This window comes from Dendrobium catenatum, unplaced genomic scaffold, assembly GCF_001605985.2.
Source record: "Dendrobium catenatum unplaced genomic scaffold, ASM160598v2 fragScaff_scaffold_716, whole genome shotgun sequence".
Taxonomy (NCBI): Eukaryota; Viridiplantae; Streptophyta; class Magnoliopsida; order Asparagales; family Orchidaceae; genus Dendrobium; species Dendrobium catenatum.
The window spans coordinates 4,909,261-4,916,485 of record NW_021319178.1 but is presented as its reverse complement, the minus strand read 5'-3'; positions in this window follow the sequence as shown (position 1 = coordinate 4,916,485).

Below are 7,225 nucleotides of genomic sequence, written 5' to 3'. Positions count from 1 at the left end.
TACTATACTATTATACTACTATACTACTACTATATACTACTATACTATTATACTATTACTACTATACTACTACTATACTACTATACTATACTATATATATTACTATACTATACTATACTATACTATACTACTACTACTATAATATATTATACTACTATACTATACTATACTACTACTACTACTATATACTACTATACTATACTATACTATTATACTACTACTACTACTACTACTATACTATACTACTACTACTACTATACTACTATACTACAACTACTACTACAGTACTACTATATACTATACTATTATACTATTACTACTATACTACTATACTATACTATATATACTACAATATTACACTATACTACTACTACTACTACTATATACTACTATACTATACTATACTACTACTACTATACTACTATAGTACTATACTATTATACTATTATACTATTACTACTATACTACTATACTATACTATATATACTACTATAGAACATTTTAATGGTAGTTTTTCCTTTGAAATCAAAGGTTCCGATTTGATAGATTAGGGTTTTGTCTACCTTTGGTAGAGACCATTTATTTAGTTCTTCTTCATTAAGAAGATATTCTATCAATTCAGCATTTTTAATATCTCGAAAAGAGGGTATTTTACCCTTATTGAGGATAGATGAAGAAGATGAAGATGCCATCTATATAAGACACAATTGGTTCGTTTTACTTCAAGACTTTGGAATTCTACTCAAAAAGAATTATTCTACTATTAAAAAAGAAATGTTAGCCATCGTAAAATCTATTACTAAATTTCAAGATGATTTACTTAATACTACTTTCGTGCTACGAATAGATTGTTCTTCTGCTAAATTTATTTTACAAAAGGATGTTCAAAATCTTGCTTCAAACAAATATTTGCTACATGGCAAGCTCAACTTGCTATTTTTTATTTTTCCATTGAATACATTAAAGGTAAAGATAATTCTTTACCCGATTTTCTAACTCGAGAATATCTTACAGGAACACCCACTCAACATGGAAAGTGAAGGGTGGCGCACCCCTAAAGGGCGCTCCATACCACCCGTCCCTAATCGAGGACGAGGCTGGCCCACTCTACGTGGTAATCCTCGCGGAAGAGGACGTGGCCAAAATGGCCGCGGTAGAGGAGAATTTCTTCCTCCAAAAATGATTCCTCTTAAAACTTATCTATATGGGGCAACTGAGCCCACGCAGCCAGAGAAACAATCAGAAAATATTCCATAAAAAGCACAATCAACTACTCAGCAAACTTCAGATATGTTTGAACCAATACTCAAACTGAGTGTTGAACATTTATTATATTTAAATAGTGAAGATAACGATATAACTTCACCTTGGATTATCTTTAAAAAATATCTAAACACTAATCCCCTTCTCCAAGACTCTAATTATGATAGAGAAACATACGAATCTATCCTTATTTATCTTCAATGCATCGAAGTTAAACATCACTATGATTATAAAAGAAATATTACCTACAGCCGAGCAAATATCCTCACTTTAATTCACCCAAAAGATTGGGGAATCACTCCATTCCAAATTCAAAAATTTGATATTTCACGCTCTGATGAAACTTTAAAAACCTGCTATTTTAATTATTGGACCTATGTGCAAGCTATGCACAAAGCTTTTTATGTTATAAATCCCACTCATTCCCATTCATGGATGTTCATCCTCAATCCTGAGATCCTCGAAAATCCAATTCCTTTATGGTTTTATAAATGGTGGGAAACTAAAGGAGCCATTATCTCTATTCTTCCACCTGAATTACAATAAAGTTATAACAACTGGGTAGATTCTTCTCCTCATCTTCAAATTATCAAAACCGAAGATTTTATTGATGGGATGAGTGAATTTCTATTTTTTGCTCAAACTCAAATTCCCTGGATTTGGTCCTGGAATATTGAAATCAATACCAATTCATTAAATCTAAAAAATCTCATGCGTAATTTTTCAGTAAAATGGTGGTCTGCCATCATCGTTGATGATAAAAAGAAACAAATTGATAAGATTATTCAAAATAACCTTATTAAAAATCAACGGCAACCTATGAATGCAGAATTCTCTTTAAAAAATCTGCAAAAAACCCTTAAACAACGATACCCTCATGAGTCTCCAGATCATATTAAGGTACGATTACAAAAGGCTTATTGGGACCAGATGAATCAACTATTCCCTGATGATGAAGATATGACATCACAACATTCAAACGACACTATTCCTGACACATGGGATAAGCATGAAGAAGCAGGACCCAGTCACCGTCCTGGTAAAGCTCCGCTAACCGAAGACCCAGATGACTTTTGAGAATAAAGACTCCTAATGGAAACAATAATAGAGTCTTTATTACGTGGCATATTCTCCAACGTGGGACATCAGCCTTCGACTACACCTTAATGGAGAACGAATATAGTGTCTACTTTAATAATTGTACTAGTTTTAACTTTTGCTTTAATTATTGTACTAGTTTGTCTATGTACGAGTTTGCTTCTCTTCTAAGGAATTCCCCTATATAACTAAATGTAAACCGAAGAGAAGGATATCAGTTTGTATTACTAGTTTTGAAGTGGAATAATATTTGGTGTGCTAAGTATTGTAAGTTCTTTTCTCTAGCTTTTCTTTTGTTCTGTTTTTTTATATTTCCGCATTTTGGTATCAGAGCCAATGTGTGAGTAGTCTTACTCCGATTGGTAAGGTTATATTACAACTCTTTAATCGGGGCGGCAGGACAAGATAAGTTTCTGTATTGAACGTCATTGACACTACAATTTGTATTTTGAATAATGGTATTGAACTTTGGCAGTAAATCCCTCGTTACGGGTAGTTAGTCCTGGATAGTTCATGTTTTTATTCAAAGACGATGAATAGTGTCCGTTTCTTTCCTTACTAAACCATTTCAAATATGCCTCCTCTATTAATATGTTGAAATACAAGCTTACCAATTGTGTCTTATATAAATGGCATCTTCATCTTCTTCATCTATCTTCAATAAGGGTAAAATACCCTCTTTTCGAGATATTAAAAATGCTGAATTGATAGAATATCCTCTTAATGAGGAAGAACTAAATAAATGGTCTCTACCAAAGGTAGACAAAACCCTAATCTATCAAATCAGAACCTTTGATTTCAAAGGAAAAACAACCATTAAAATGGTAGAACAATCTATTACAATTGATTCAACAGAGAAAACTATTTCTCTATTATCTTATGACGATCTTAGATCTTACATGCAAGAATACAAATACTTGCATATTGGTTTAATTCAAATCGCTTTTAAACCTCTAACTTTAAGAGGACTTAACGCCTTTATCTTAGCTTGTCTAAGAGATGGCAGATGCCTTAACTGGGCACAATCACTCATGGGAGTGATGGAAACCAGTCTTTGCATGGACCGGTTTATTTTAATACTTTTCCAAATCTTAGTTTATCATTAACAGATGTACATTTATTTGAAGCTATTAAATTACATCTTCAACTCCACGGATACAATTTTCTTCCTGGATCAGAAACAATAGCGTTAATTTATAGAATCCATTTTAAGGTAATGAATACCTTAAGTCCAAAAGTTAAAAAAATAGTCCAACCAAATAGTAGAACTACTTTAATAGAAACAAATCTATTAGCTTCAAACATAGCTACTAATAGAGTAATTAAATGGAATGAAGTAACATTTTCAGATCAATGGATTTTGCCTCAAGTAATTACATCAAAACCTATTATCAATCAAGATATAGATCAAATAATCCAAACCTCTGATGGAGATGTGGAAGTAAGATTTAATCCAAGAAGATCTATCAATCTTCCTAGAATCTCTATTCTTTCAATGTCAGGAGATGAAATTAAAACATCTAATTCAGACGAAACTGATATAGCTTCTAATCCAGGATTAACCCTCAATCGAAATAGAATATTTCATCCAGTCAGGGACAATCAAGATTTTAGATCCCCGACTCCTTCCGAAATGCAATTTCAATGATATACGGACTTAATATAGCCCTTAGAGAGACGGTTATCCGTCACTATATGTTAGAAAAATTTAAACCATTTAGAATCTGGTATCGCAACATGTTCTCAGAAGAAGAACGAATAAAATTTTCTGATCAATATTTTAATGAACTTGAGCATCTAAATCAAAATGGAAAAGCTACTATTCCATTTATATATTGGTTCATAACAAATATAACTTCTAATATTCGAATGCTTCAAGGACAATCTTCAAAACCAGATTTTTAATGAGTCAATTTGGAAACATTCCATCAGATCAACATGCTATAATAGAACTAGCTATCATCATTAAGCAACTTAATTTCACGAATCAAACAATACAAACCATAACTTCGTATTTAGAAAGTCTTGACAAAAAATTAGATCTATTAAAAGATACAATAGAACAATCAAAATCCTTAAACATTGATAAAAAACAAATCTATTCAAAGCAATAGAACCAGCACAAATTGAAACTTCAAACTCAAAAATGATTATTACAAAACCAGTTATAAAGCTTCCACCACCAATTAAAATCAAATTTGATGAAGATATAAATATGTCAGAAGTAATAAAACAAATTAAATCCCAAAAAATCACCACCTTAGACGAAATTTCATCGGATAATGAAGCATTAGAAAGCTCCTCCAGCGAGTATGACATTGATCAATTAGAAGATCAATTTAAATCAACAACTTTAAATCAACATTCAGAAATACCATTATCATTAAATAGAATCAAATACCCTAAAAAATCTTTAGGAAAATATTACTATCAAAGACCATCTCCTAATGATCTTTTATATGAAGAAGAATTAAATGAACAAATTTCATATGACACTAGACAGTTATATGAATGGAATTTTGACGGTTTATCCGACTATCAAATTCATAAAACCGTTCATCGAATGTTAATATATGCTACTGTAGCACAAAGTAAAAATAATAAACCATGGGAAGTAGTCCAAATCATTGTTAATGGTTTCACCGGAATCCTTAAAGGATGGTGGGATAATTATTTAAATCAAGCTGAAAGAAATGATCTGCAAAGTGATAAAAGTTTAGTAGACACCTCAAAACCAAATGATGAGGCAGTATATACACTTATTCATAATATCTTAGAACATTTTCTAGGATATATGTCAGACAATCGAGAACAAATGCGTTCTCTATTACAAAAATTAAAATGTCCATCTTTATTTCTTTTTAGATGGTATAAAGATGTATTTATAACTAGCGTAATGAATCTTTCGATGCTAGTTCAAGTTATTGGAAAGAAAAATTCTTAGAAGGATTGCCTGCTACCTTTGCTACTAAAGTTAAAGAAAAATTGAGAACTGCCAATGGTCAGTTAAGTTTTGAATATTATACGTATGGACGTATAATAAGCGAATGTATCAAAGTAGGAATTACACTATGTAATGATATTAGAATGACACAACAACTTAAACGCGAACGTATATCAGATCGTAAACAATTAGGAGCTTTTTGCGAACAATTCGCATGCCCCGGATCATCAACCAAAAGAGAAAGAAATTTGGCAAAACAAAAATCCATTAAAAAAGAAAAGCTTAGAGCTCATTCAAAGAAATTTCATAAAAAATCATATATACCGAAAGAGAAACCTATTCAGTCTAAATCCAAAGCCACAAGAAAAGCTATTAAATGTTTTAAATGTGAAAAAATGGGACATTATTCAAATAAATGCCCTATGAAAGCAAAAATAACTCAATTAAATCTTGACAATGATACAAAAGAGTTATTAATGAAAATTCTTTTAAACTCAGATGAATCTGAGTCTGCTTTTGAATATGATAACTCTGATTATGAAATTGAACAATCTTACTCTGATTCTTCATCATGTTGCAATAATTGCTCTAGTAATGATTACTGCAAAGCTATTGTTGAAAAATCAGGATTATTTGTTCTTACTAATGATCAAAAGGATCAACTTATTGAAATGTTAGCAAACATTCAAGATTATAAAACTAAAGAACAAATTATTAAATTACTCGGTAATTCGGAAGATCCTCTTCTATCCCAAACACATAAATTTCCAAACTATTCTATGAAAGAAGTCCTAGATCGCTTTAAGCTAAAAGAGCAAGAGATGAATCCTTCACCAACCACATTATCTGATTTAAAACTTGAATTAAAAAACTTAAAACGAGAGGTTCAAACCCTAAAATCCGATCAAGATAAATTATCTGTTCGAATAACAAACCTTGAATTAGAACAAATTCTTGATCAACCCAATCCAGAAGAACTTAATCAAAATTATGAAAATAATACCCTCATAAATTCCTTACAAAAGGCAATTATCCATAAGTGGTTTATTTCCATCACTTTAGTAATTAATCAATCACTAGTACTTAAAAATTTAACCGCCTTAGTAGATAGCGGAGCAAATATGAATTGTATTCAAGAAGGGCTAGTTCCTTCAATATACTTTGAAAAAACAACACAAAAACTCACCTCCGCCAGTGGAGACAATATGAAAATTGAATATAAACTTTCTCAAGTAGCAGTATGTCAACAAGACTACTGTATAAAAACTCCATTCTTATTGGTTAAAATTTTATCTCAACATATTATACTAGGAACTCCATTTCTTTATAATATAATGCCTATAACTACTAATACTGAAGGTATTACTTCTCATATCTGCAATCCTCCTATACAATTCAAATTCATAACGGATCCTAAAGAAATTATATTAAATGAAATCAATAAATTTAAAGGAAAACAATTGCATATAAATTTCTTATCTACAGAAATTCAAACTGTCAAATTAAAACATCAATTAGACAAATCAATAATTAAAAATAAAATCCTAGAAATTGATCAGCATATTAAACTTACTATTTGTGGAGATAATCCTATTAGTTTTTGGAACATAAAAACACATTGTGTAAGTCTTCCATATGCTGATGACTTTAATGAAAGTCAAATACCGACTAAATCTCGACCTTCTCAAATGAATCGAGAATATCTAGATTTTTGTAACAAAGAAATAACCGATTTATTAAAAAAACAAATTATTCGAAAATCTAGTTCTCCTTGGAGCTGTACAGCATTCTATGTCATGAATGCAGCTGAAAAAGAAAGAGGTAAACCTAGACTAGTAATAAATTACAAACCACTTAATAAAGTATTAAAATGGATAAGATATTCTATTCCTAATAAAAGAGATCTTCTTAATAGACTAG